Here is a 12,875-nt window from a genome sequence, read left to right on the forward strand (position 1 = left end):
AGAGAAAAATATTCATAAAAACGTTAAAGAAGGGGTCTGAGGTTTGGTGAAAAGGTGACCTATGTGTCCCCAGGATTTGAGCACAGCTATTCTTATTTCTTCTTCAATAACCTGTAGAGTTCTCAAGTTCATTGAAAATTACTTGAACCTGTGACTAAAGTTAACTAGTTAACTTGCCTAATTGTCTAGCTTAGCTCTTCAATTTATGGAAGTATTTCTACGTTTGTTTGCAAAAGGATTGAGCACTTTGCCTCTAGGAAGTATCTTTCTCTGGGCTTCTAATAATTATATCTGAATCTGCATTGCTTCTGTGGGGACTAGGGTGGAAAGTGGAGGGTGAGACCACCATTTTCTGTTAGGGTTTCAGAATTCCATATTGGAATTTCTATCTACTGGGAAAAAATGTTAAAAATAAAATTAAAACACATAATGTAAGAACAGTGAGTCAAGTTTTTTCAGTATCTTACTGATGACTATAGCCTGGGACCCAGGCTCTCAAATAGCCCTGAGAATCTGTTCCAAAGAGGTAGGGAAGGAGCTAGTATATATACTATATATGTGCAGTCAAGACTTTGGTGAAAGGTTACCACTAGTACAGATTGTCACATATCTCAACTAATGATTTTAATGTTTTTCTATGTATAGGAAGATTCAAGAATCTGGAGTCATTGAAATTCTTTCTTATATATGCATTTTAACTCTCTTGTGGCCCATATATCAAAAACACAGACTGCTTCATCCTGAACTCCTTTTGGGGTGTACTTGTAGGTGAGCAACTGCAGTGGCTAATGACTTAATCCTTGTAGAATGGTGTTGGCAGGCAACATTATTTGCCTACTCTGCATACTAACCAGCACCAATAATTTTCAAACTTTCTCTAAAACATATGTGAGTGCATGCACACACACACAGGTGTCAACTTCTCTTTGCCTTTAAAACTAATGTAGGACACTAATTTATTTGTCTTGCACAGTCACACATAACTGCAGGCAAGATCAACCCTGCCCTATTTTTCCCCTTCAGATTTCAGAGTCCTTTCCACCTTCAAATTGTTCATGCCATTTAGGAATAGGGATTAAAATGCTGGAACAACATCCCTTAAGAGCATGGACCTAGCAGAAACTTTCCCAGTTTACTTATGCTAAAAAAGAACTTGCTCCAAGGGACTTGATCAACCACTCTATTGTTTGACATATTTAAACTTAATGCCCTTTTGCTGCAGTTTAGCGTGTGTCTTCTAGTCTTCGCTTGAGGGCAAATTGCAAACATCTGGTTAGTGTTTTAGAGTAGGAAGATTTGATCCTTGTTGGAGGTTGGATAGTAAAAGGAGAAATTCTTCACCTAGGTGTCAATATTTTTCAAAGACCGCGTTGAATGTATTGTTGTAACTTGTCTAAAAGATTTAACTAGAAATTAAGAAACATAATTGTTCTCTATTGTGAATTTTATAACTAATTATTCAATTAATCCTTTTAAGAAAATTTCACAACAAAATAATTTCCTCGAGGAATAGCAATGAGAGAAGAGCAGGGTAGGCAATGGATGAAGAAAAGCAAGAGGTGGAGGGGTGGGACAAAACATTGGGTCATTAGTAGATAAAGATAAATAAGAGGATGCCTACAGAATAAGCTTCTGGAGATGGCAGTTTAATAATAACCTACATTTTAACAGAAGTAGCATATATAAATAAATTGAAAAAAAAATTAATAGTAAAAAGGAGCCAACTTTGTTTAAGTTCTATTTTAGCTAATGTGTAATTCTCTTTTATAATTCTTGGACTCCTAGTGCTTGCCTTTCAATTAGGTTCCTTTTGTAGAATCATGGTGGTCTTGCAAAAACACAAATGAACAAGCAAACAAGATCTACAATTCTTGCCTCTTTAGGTAAATATGTATATATGATATATATTTATAAACTATATTTGTATTTATAAACTATATTTATCTGATAAATAGAGTTTCATAGACTCTAGTCACATAAATATATGTAAATGTAAACTTTTGAATATAAACTGTGAGAAATATATGATATGATATATATTTTTTTAATTTCTTCAGCAGATGGGAAGTTCTAAAGGAAACACATGTGAACATATTTTAAACTACGCTTTGATTTGAATTATCTGGGGTGAAAGAAATTTAGGTAGGTCCATATCAAATCAAACTATGCAAATGGATATTTAAAATTATTTCTTTGGCTTTGATATTTCTATCAACCTGAAAGTGGGATAGGATATTAGAAATATAAAATAAAATATTGTTAAAACTTGGTAGTAAGAATAGTCAGGTTGGCAGCAAAATTGGATATGGATATAGGATATCTTTCATATCAAGACATATGGTATGACAAAGAGATTTTCTGCCCTGTAAATATGTTTATATATAAAAATATACACATAGAAAATTTTGGTGTTATGTAAATTTCCTTGGAACCTAAATCCATTGTTTCTGGTAGCATAATATACTGGGTGATACCAATTTACAAGGAAACAAAATCAAACCAAATAGAAAGAAAGACAATTACTAATAGATGATAGGGATTTGAGCTAAGGAGATGGTTTAGGAGAAGGGTACAATTCAGATGTGAGTATCTTGACTTCCTCCTCAAGGATTTTTTGCTTTTTTATTAAAGTACAGTTGCTTTACACAGTTGTATTAGTGTCAGATGTACAGCAAAGTGATTCATTTTATATGTGTATATATTTCAGATTATTTTCCATTATAAGTTATTATGAGATATTGAATCTAGCTCCCTGTGCTGTGCAGTAAATCCTTGTTGCTCATCTATTTTATGTATAGAAGTTCATAAATATCTATTAATCCCATACTCCTAATTTATCCTCCTCCTTACTCTTTTGGAAACCATAAGTTTGCTTTCCATATCTGTGAATCTATTTCTGTTTTGTATAGAGATTCATTTGTATCATTTTTTTAGATTCCACATATAAGTGATATATTTTCTTTCTCTGTCTTACTTCACTTAGTATGATAATCTCTAGGTCCATCCATGTTGCTGCAAATGGCAATATTTTGTTCTTTTAATGGCTTAGTAATATTCCATTGTATATATGTACCACATCTTTATCCATTCATCTGTTGATGGGGACTTGGGTTCTTTCAATTTCTTGGCTATTGTGAAGAGTGCTGTTATGAACATTGGGGTTCAAGTATCTTTTCAAATTAGAGTTTTCATCTTTTCCACATATATGCCCAGTAGTGGGATTGCTGGATCATATGGTAGGTCAATTCTTAGTTTTTTAAGGAACCTGCATACTGTTTTCCATAGTGGCTGCACCAATTTACATTCCCATCAACAGTGTAGGAGGGCTCCCTTTTCTCCATACCCTCTCCAGCATTTATTACTTGTAGACTATTTGATGATAGCCATTCTGACTGGTGTGAGGTGATACTTCATTGTGTTTTTTTTTTTAAATTAAAATGGTTCATGATAAGACATTTATTTTTAACTTGCAAAAACGTCTGAGGCAAACAATGTAGAAATTAACCTTTATATTCCTGTTTTCAGAATTAAGTCTCATTGTTATGTTTGGTTCAGTTGTGTTCCTCCCAAAAAGCTGTGTTGGAATCTTAACCCCCAGCACCTCAGAATGTGATCTTATTGGACATTTATAGGATTTTTTTTTGCTTTATAACAAATTTAATCAGTTATACATATACATATGTTCCCATATCCCCTCCCTTTTACGTCTCCCTCCCACCCTCCCTATCCCACCCCTCTAGGTGGTCACAAAACACCCAGCTGATCTCCCTGTGCTATGCGGCTGCTTCCCACTAGCTATCTACCTTAGGTTTGATAGTGTATATATGTCCATGCCACTCTTTCGCTTTGTCACAGCTTACCCTTCCCCCTCCCCATATCCTCAAGTCCATTCTCTAGTAGGTCTGTGTCTTTATTCCTGTCTTACCCCTACGTTCATTGTGGTTTTGAGTTGCATTTCTCTAACAACTAGCAATGTTGAGCATCTTTCAAGTGCTTGTTGACCAACTGTATGTCTTCTTTGGAGAAATGTCTATATAGGTCTTTTGCCCATTTATTGATTGGGTTGTTTATTTTTTTGATATTGAGTTGTATGAGCTATTTATATATTTTGGATATCAGGCCCTTGTTGGTTGTATTATTTGCAAATGTTTTCTCCCATTCTGTAGGTTGTCTTGTCATTTTGTTGATGGTATCCTTTGCTGTGCAAAAGCTTTTAAGTTTAATTAGTTCCAATTTGTTTATTTTTCCCTTTATTTCTTTTGCCTTGGGAGACCGATGTTAGAAAATATTGCTACAATCTATGTCTGAAAATGTTTTTCCTTTGTTCTTTACTAGGAATTCTATGGTGTCAGGTCTTATACTTAGGTCTTTAAACAATTTTGAGTTTATTTCTGTATATGGTGTGAATGAGTGTTCTAACTTCATTGATTTATAAGTAGCTGTCCTGTTATCCCAACACCACTTGTTGAAAAGACTGCCTTTTCTCCTTTGTATATTCTTGCCTCTATTTTAGTAGATTGATTGACCATAGGAGTGTGGGTTTATTTCTGGGTTCCCTATTCTGTTCCACTGATCTATATGCCTGCTTTTGTGCCAATATCATGCTGTTCCAATGATTGTAGCTTTGTAGTATTGTTTGACACATGAAAGGGTTATGCCTCCAGCTTTGTTCTTTTTCCTCAGGATTGTTTTGGCAATTCTGGGTCTTTTGTGGATTATTTGTTCTAGTTATGTGAAAAATGTCATGGATATTTTGATAGGGATTTCATTAAATCTGTAAGTTGCTTTGGGTGGTATGGTCATTGTACAATATTAATTCTTCCAATCCAAGAGCATGTGATATTTTTCAATTTCTTTTCCATCTTCAATTTCCTTTATCAATATTTTATATTTTCCATGTATAGGTCTTTCACCTCCTTGGTTAAGTTTATTCCTAGATATTTTATTTATTTATTTATTTTATGCAACTTTAAATGGTATTTTTTTTTTGCTTTCTCTTTCTGATATTTCATTATTTGTGTAAATAAATGCAACAGATTTCTGTATACTACTCTTGTATCCTGTTACCTTTCTGAATTCATTTATTAATTCTAATAGTTTTTGTGTGAAGTCGTTTTAGTGTTCTCTCTATACAGTATCATATCATCTGCAAATAGTGACGTTTTTACCTCTTCCTTTCCAATTTAGATACGTATTATTTCTTTTTCTTGTCTGAATCCTATGAATAGGATTTCCAGTATTCTATGTTGAATAGAAATGGTTAGAGTGGGCATCATTATCTTGCTCCTGCATTCAGCAGGAAGGCTTTCACTTTTTCACAGTTGAGTATTATGTTGGCTGTTGGTTTGTTATAAATGGCTTTTATTATAGTGAGATATGTTCCTTCTATACCCACTTTGGTGAGAGTTTTTATCATGAATGGATGTTGAATTTTATCAATTTTTTTTCCTGCATCTATTAAGATGATCATGCAGTTTTTGTGTTTCCTCTTCTTAATGTGGTGTATCACATTGTTTGATTTGTGTATGTTGAACAATCCTTGCCACTCTGGAAAGAAACCAACTTGATCATGGTATATGATGCTTTTTATGCATCATTGGATTCAGTTGGCTAATATATTTTTGAGGATTTTTGCATCTATACTCATTGAAAAAATTGCCTGTAATTTTCTTTTTCTGTAATGTTTTGTCTGCTTTTGGTATTAGGGTGATGGTGACTTCATAGAATGAATTTGAGAGTGTTCCCTCCTCTTCAATCTTTGGAATAATTTGAGAAATATTGTTATAAGTTCTTCTTTGTATTTTTAGTAGAATTCTCCAATGAAGTCATTTGTTCCTGGACTTTTACTTGGTGGAAATTTTGTTGTTGTTGTTGTTGTTACAGAGTGTATTTCACTTCTAGTGATCAGTCCATTCTAATAATCTTTTTTTTTTTTTTTAATGGGCCATGCAGCCTGTGAGACTCTGACAAAGGATTGAATCTGGTCCCTTACAGTGGAAGCACAGAATCCTAACCACTGCACCAACAGAGAATTCCCAGTACTTCTTCTTTTTTTTTTTTTTTTAATATTCATTTGGCTGTGTCGGGTCTTTGTTGCCACATGCGGGATCTTCATTGCAGCATGCAGGATCTTTCATTGTGGTGTGCAGGCTTCTCTTTAGTTGTGGCATGTGGGCTCAGTAGTTGCAGCACATGTGCTTAGTTGCCCTGTGGCATGTGGAATCTTAGTTCCCCAACCAGGGATTGAAACTGTGTCCCCTGCACTGGAAGGTGGATTCTCAACCACTGGACCACCAGGGAAGTCCCATGATCTGTTTCTTCTTGACTCACTTTTGGCAGGCTGTTTGTTTCTAGAAACTTGTCTGTTTCTTCTGGTTTGTCCAAGTTGTTGACATATAACTGGTTATAGTATTCCCTTATGATTTTTTTTTTTGTATTTTTGCAGTATCATTTGGTGTTTCTCCTCTTTCATTTCTTATTTCATTTATTTGGGTCCTCTCTTTTCTTGGTGAGCCTGGCTAGAGGTTTGTTGATTTTGTTTATGTTTTCTGTTTATCTTGGTTTTATTAATCTTTTCTATTGTTTTCTGATCTCTATTTTATTTATTTTCTCTCTGATCTCTATCATTTCCTCCCTTCTACTGACTTTGTGCTTTGTTTGTTCTTTTTTCAAATTACTTTAGGTGGTAAGTTAGGTCGTTTGAGATTTTTCTTCTTTCTTGAGGAAGGCCTGTAATGCTATAAACTTCTCTCTTAGAACAGCTTTTGCTACATCCCATAGATTTTGTAAGGTTGTGTTTTTATTTTCATTCATCTCAAAGTATTTTCTGATTTCTTCTTTGATTTCATCATTGACCCACTGGTTTTTTAGTAGCATGTTTTTCAGCCTCCATGTGTTCATATTTTCCCCATTTTTCTTGTGGTTGATTTCTGATTTTATACCATTGTAGTCAGAAAAGATGCTTGAAATAATTTCTATCCTCTTAAATTTTTTGAAGTTTGTTTATTAATACCAAACCTAGTATTTGGTTTATCCTAGAGAATGTTTCATGTGTGCTTGAAAAAAATGTGTATTTTAATTTTAATTTTTATTTTCTTTTCTTTCTTTTTTTTTTTTCATTGTAGTGTCCTGTAGACATTACTTAAGTCCAACTGGTCTGTTGCATCATTTAGGACCTCTGCTGCCTTATTGATTTTATGTCTTGAAGACCTGTCCACTGATGTTAGTGGGGTGTTAAAGTCTTCTACCATTATTGTTTTCCTGTCAGTTTCTCCCTTTATGTCTGTTAGTATTTTTTTTTTCTATATTTAAGTGTCCCTATATTGGGTGCATATATGTTAACAAGTATAATATTTCTTCTTGTATTGACCCCTTTATCATTATATAATATCTTTCTTTGTCTTTGTTCATGGACTTTGTTTTAAAGTTAATTTTGTCTGATATACATATTGCTACACCCACTTTACTGTCATCTCCATTTGCATGAAATATCTTTTCCATCCTTTCATTTTCAATCTCTGTATGTCCTTTGCCCTGAAGTGAGTCTCTTGTAAGCAGCATATTGTAGGTTCTTGTTTTTAAATCCAGTCTTGCCACTCTATGTCTTTTGATCAGAGCATTTATTTCATTGACATTTAAAGTAATTATTAATAGGTATGTACTTACTGCCATTTTAAACCCTGTTTTCCATTTGATTTTGTAGTTCTTCTTTGTTTATATTTTCTCTTTGTTTTTCCTTTTTTGGTTTGATGAGTTTGTACTGTATTATGCTTGAGTTCCTTTCTTTTTGATTTTTGTGAATCTATTGTATGGTTTTGAATTCTACTTACTTTGGTTTTCAAGCATGTTGACCCATAACTGTATCTACTTTCTTTAGACTGATAGTCATATAAGTTCACACACATTTTAAAATATCTACAATTTTTACTATTCTCCTCCACATTTTGTGATTTTGATGTTCTATTTTACATCTTCATGTTTATTCTTTTGTTACTAATTGTACTTATAATAGGTTTTACAAAATGTTTGATTGTTTTTTTATCTATGTACTGGCTTATTTAAGTGATCTTCAATCCTTTTATATATTTGCCCTTCCTAGTGTGATTTTCCCTTTCCTATATATTCTTGCTTCTCTTCTATTTAGAGAAGACCTTTCAATATTTCTTTGAGGTCAGGTTAATATTGTTGCATTCTTTAGTTTTTGGTTGCCTGAGAAATTCTTTATCTCTCTTTCTATTCTAAATGATAATCTTGCTGGACAGAGTATCCTAGGTTGCAGGTTTTTCCCTACCAGGACTTTGAATATATGTTGCCACTCGTTTCTGGCCTGCATTGAAGTCAGCTGATAACCCTAAGGCTGTTCCCTTGTAACTGACTCTTTGTTTTCCTCTTGCTGCCTTTAGAATCCTCTCTTTGTCTTTAACATCTGCCATTTTAATTTTGATATACTTTGGTGTGAGTCTGTTTGAGTTCATCTTATTTGATTCCCTCTGTGCTTCCTATATCTGGATATCCATTTCCTTCTTTAGATTTGGAAGTTTTTCAGCCACAATTTCTTCAAATACATTTTCCATCCCCTTCTCTCTCTCTTCACTTTCTGGAACCCATATTATGTGTATATTCACATGATTTGTATTATCCCATAGATCTCATATGTTGTTTTCATTTTTCTAAATTTGTCTTTCTGTCTGCTGTACTGATCAGATGATTTCCATTATTCTATCTTCCAGATCACTTATTCATTCTTCTGCATTACTTAATCTGCTATTCATTGCTTCTAGATTAGTTTTTATCTCAGCAATTGAGTTGTCTAGTTTGGAATGGTTTGTCTTTACACTTTCTAGTTCCTTTTTACAGTGATCTGCACTTCTATTGGCAATCTTAATTCCTTTTATATTTTTATTACTTATTTTTTGAACTTGGAGTCCAGTAGATTGATAGGATCTGTTTCATTATTTGTTCTTTCAGGGGATTTCTCATGTTATTTTAATTGGGAGTAGTTCCTCTGCTTTTTTCTTTTACTTAACTTTCTCTGTCTCTATGAATTTAGGAGAAACAATTATCTACTATGACCTTGAAGGGGTGTTTTTATGTGGAAGCATTGTGTGTAGATTATGGGAATCCATTATTTTTGGTGTGAGTTCTGGTTTTTATATGGAGGCCTGCCATGTCTTTCTTCAGAACGTGCTGGTTGCTATTCCCTTGATAGGGAGTATGATTGATGTTGTGGTGTCCAGAGACTGCACTGGATTTAGTTGGGGCCGCCTCTTTGCTCTGTGGCTGTCAGAGGTGGGGTCTACTCTCCAGTTGTTTGATTAGATGCCTTGAGGGTTTCATAAAGCTTCACTGCCCTTGAGTGTGTGCCCTGTCCCAAAGGAGGTTACCACTGAAGCATGTGAGACACGTGTGGCCACAGTGAATGTATGCACCACCTGTGCAGGCATCCATGTTTCTGCCCAGAAGCAGCTGAAAGTTGCAACACTTTCTCTGTTGTGTTCATCCCAGACCTAGTGCTAGGCTGTGGTGTAGAATGGGCTGGTGATGGGGGCTAGGGCACTGTGTCTACAAGAAGGTTGTGTTGCAGCTTGGGACCTGGTCTGCCTCTGTGGCAGACCTCTCTCAAGACCTGTTGTTGCCCCAGATTCAGCTCCAAGCTGTGGTGTGGGGTGGATGGAGCCAGAGTGCTCCCACTGGGAAACGAGCCTCTGCATACTCCTACCCAGAAAGACATGCATTTCTGTGGTGCTCCCTGGTGTGCACAATGACAAAGTTCTGCAAGGCCAGACCCACCCCATTCTGCAAGTGTTCACAATGGGCACTGCTGTTTGGCTTGACCCTCACCTTGGCTGCCACAGGGCAACTAGATTGAGTCATCTCCCAGGGCCTGTCCTCCCAAGATTCAGTGCCTAGCTGCTGTGTGCACTAGCAGGTCCACCCAGTGTGCCTTTTCAACTGGGGAGTGTGGTGATGTGGCAGCCACCAACACAGGTCTCTCTGCTCTCTGACTGCTAGCAAACCAGCACATGCACAGTCCTCTTGAGCAGAGTCCAAGCCCCTCGAGCCCCTCTATTTTTCCAGGGGGCCTCCCAGCAGGCAAAGAGGCCCCCCAAGATGATGGTCTGCCAGTGTGGACCTTTCCTACTTCACATATCCCTCCCAGAGGAGCCAGTCCCATCCTGATGACTCACTTTTCCCTGTCCTACCCAGTTATGTGGAAACCTTTCTCTCAGCTTTGGTTGTATAGGAGATCTTCTGCCAGTTTCCAGTTGGTTTTCTGTGAGAATTGTTCCACATGTAGATGTATGTTTGATGTGTTTGTGGGAGAGGTGAGATCAACATCCTTGTACTCCACCATCTGTGTCCTCCTCCATCCTCAAGTCTTAATGAAATGTATGTTCATATATCCAAGCTTAAAGTTATAATCTGCATGTAGAACTTGAAACTTTGCTTTTGATAAGTGGAGACAATTTTGAATTTTTAGCAGCTTTATTGATATTCTTCACATTCCATGTATTTCATCCATTTAAATGGTACAGTTTAGTGACTTTTACTATATTTACAGAGTTGTATTACCATCACCAGAATCAATTTGGGAACATTTTCATTAGCTCAAAAAGGAACTCCATTCTGATTAGCAGTCACTCTCCTTCCTTACACTCCACAAGCCCCTTAGACAACCATTAATGTACATTCTGTCTTTAAAGATTTGCCCACTCTGGAAATATATAAATCAAAGCATGCAACTTGGTGTTTTCTAATTAGCTTCTTACATTCAGCATCATATTTTCAAGGCTCATACATGTTGCAGTATGCATCAATACTTTATTCCTTTTTTTGGAGAATAATATTCCAGAGTTTGAATACATCACATTTTATTTGTTCATTCAGAGGCTGATGAACATTTCAGTCATTTTCAATTTTTGATGGATAATGTCAACATAAACTTTTATGTTCAAGTTTTTACATGGACATATGTTTTCATTTTTCTTTAATAAATCTAGATGTAAAATTGCTGGATCATATATTTATTGCAGGTTGACACTTGATTAACTGTCAGACTGTTTTCTAAAGTAGCTAACCAGCAATTAATGTGGCTTCCAATTTCTCCATGTTCTCACCAAGTTTGTAATTATCTTTTTGATTATATCCAATCAAGTGAATGGGAAATAGTATCACTGTGCTTTTAATTTCCTTAATGACTAATAATGTTGAATATCTTTTCATGTGCTTACTAACCATAGTTGGGGATGGAGATCTCATCCTACTTTTCTTGGAATAACTCTCCTGATTTGTAAGTGCAGTGTTGGTCAGGGGAAATAGCCTCTGGTTTTATTTGGATTGCCTCTCCTGCTATGGAACTTCCACCTTATGAATAACCTGAAGCAAGGGGGATTGGGACCCAGTATTCTTGGTAGAGCTCCTGCCATAGGTTAAGGATGAGGATTCAAGACCTCTCAGCCTCTTTTTCTTGTAATAGAGTTTTTCCAAGATAGAGATGGAGGGGTTGAGGTGTGGTAGCAGCCTGCACCTATTAAGAAAGGTTCCATAGCCCTACGCTGAGATCTGAAAAGAGACTTGTTTTCTTGGGTGCACCCTAAATGGGTAGAGATACTGTCTCCTTATGTGGGGAGAAGGGAGGGAATGCATTATAGCTCAAATACCATAGATTCTTGTACTTATCAAGAATTAGTAGACTTTCTTGAACAATTGTTTCTCAATTGCTATACGACCCTAGGACTATGTCAAGAAATGTTGAGTGGTTAGTTTTTAAAATAATTTTAAACAATTGTGGTTATTTTATTAGGGAGAGGATCCTAGAACTCTTCATGATGCCATTCCAAAAATATGTCTCCCTGAATATTTTGAATTTTGAAAGCATTCTTCTGCTTTGAAAAATATTGATTTTCAAAGTGATTTTCTAAAATAAAGGTCTAATTTGAAACACAATCTAGTGCAACAAATCCTACAATCTCAACTGTATCCATCTTTTTCCTGAGTGCAATGAATGCAAATTATATAATGGTAGTGGAAAGCCAAGGATCATCTAGGAATGGGTGATTTTAGAGTTGAAAACCTTGTCCCCAGATATTGGCCTGACTATATATGTGATATATATATATGACATCTGATCCATGACTGTGGTAAATGTTTTTTTGTTGTTATTGTTGTCATTGTTGTTCTGTTTGTTTGTTTTTATTGTTTCCCAGGAAATAAAATTGCTTTTGTAAATTTAATCTATTATGTGTGTTTATTTTGTCCTGAAGTATTTCCATTAATTTCATTATACTATATTCTGTGGCATTTTCCATTCACTGATATTCCCTATTCTGGAGTCTTTCTTCCACGTTCTGGAGTCCTATTCCTCTTGTTCCAGTCTAGATTATTTTGTCTCTAATGCTAATATGTAGGTGTTATCCAGGAATGTCATGTCTCAGGTTTTTAGTTTTTTTGCTCTACTGCTTTCTGAATCCAATGTCTTTGTATTTCTTGATGAATGTCACCTTTAACCAGAGTATATCCTTAAGCTACTTTATAACAAATTGTGTTTTTCTGTGTCCTTGCATCAGTGAAAATGTCTTTATTTTGCCTTATTTTGATTAATATATTAGATAGATTGAAACTAAATCTTCTTCAGTGAGCTGATAAGTACATTGGCAGTCAAATTTTGATTTTTTTGAAAGTGACACTTTTTTCTTTTCCATCTATGGAATCTTTTGGTATTTTTTCTTTATCCTTTTCCCAGAATGTGAACCCACTCCTTGCTATAGCCCAGGTCTTACTTAAAAGTCTTCACTCATCAAACCATCATGGCCCTTCCCATCCTGCTTATAAATCCCTAATTACATAAAATGTTCCTCTCTAAATGTTCCTTTTAC

The sequence above is a fragment of the Mesoplodon mirus genome, assembly GCF_964341445.2.
Source record: "Mesoplodon mirus genome assembly, chromosome: 16".
Taxonomy (NCBI): domain Eukaryota; kingdom Metazoa; phylum Chordata; class Mammalia; order Artiodactyla; family Ziphiidae; genus Mesoplodon; species Mesoplodon mirus.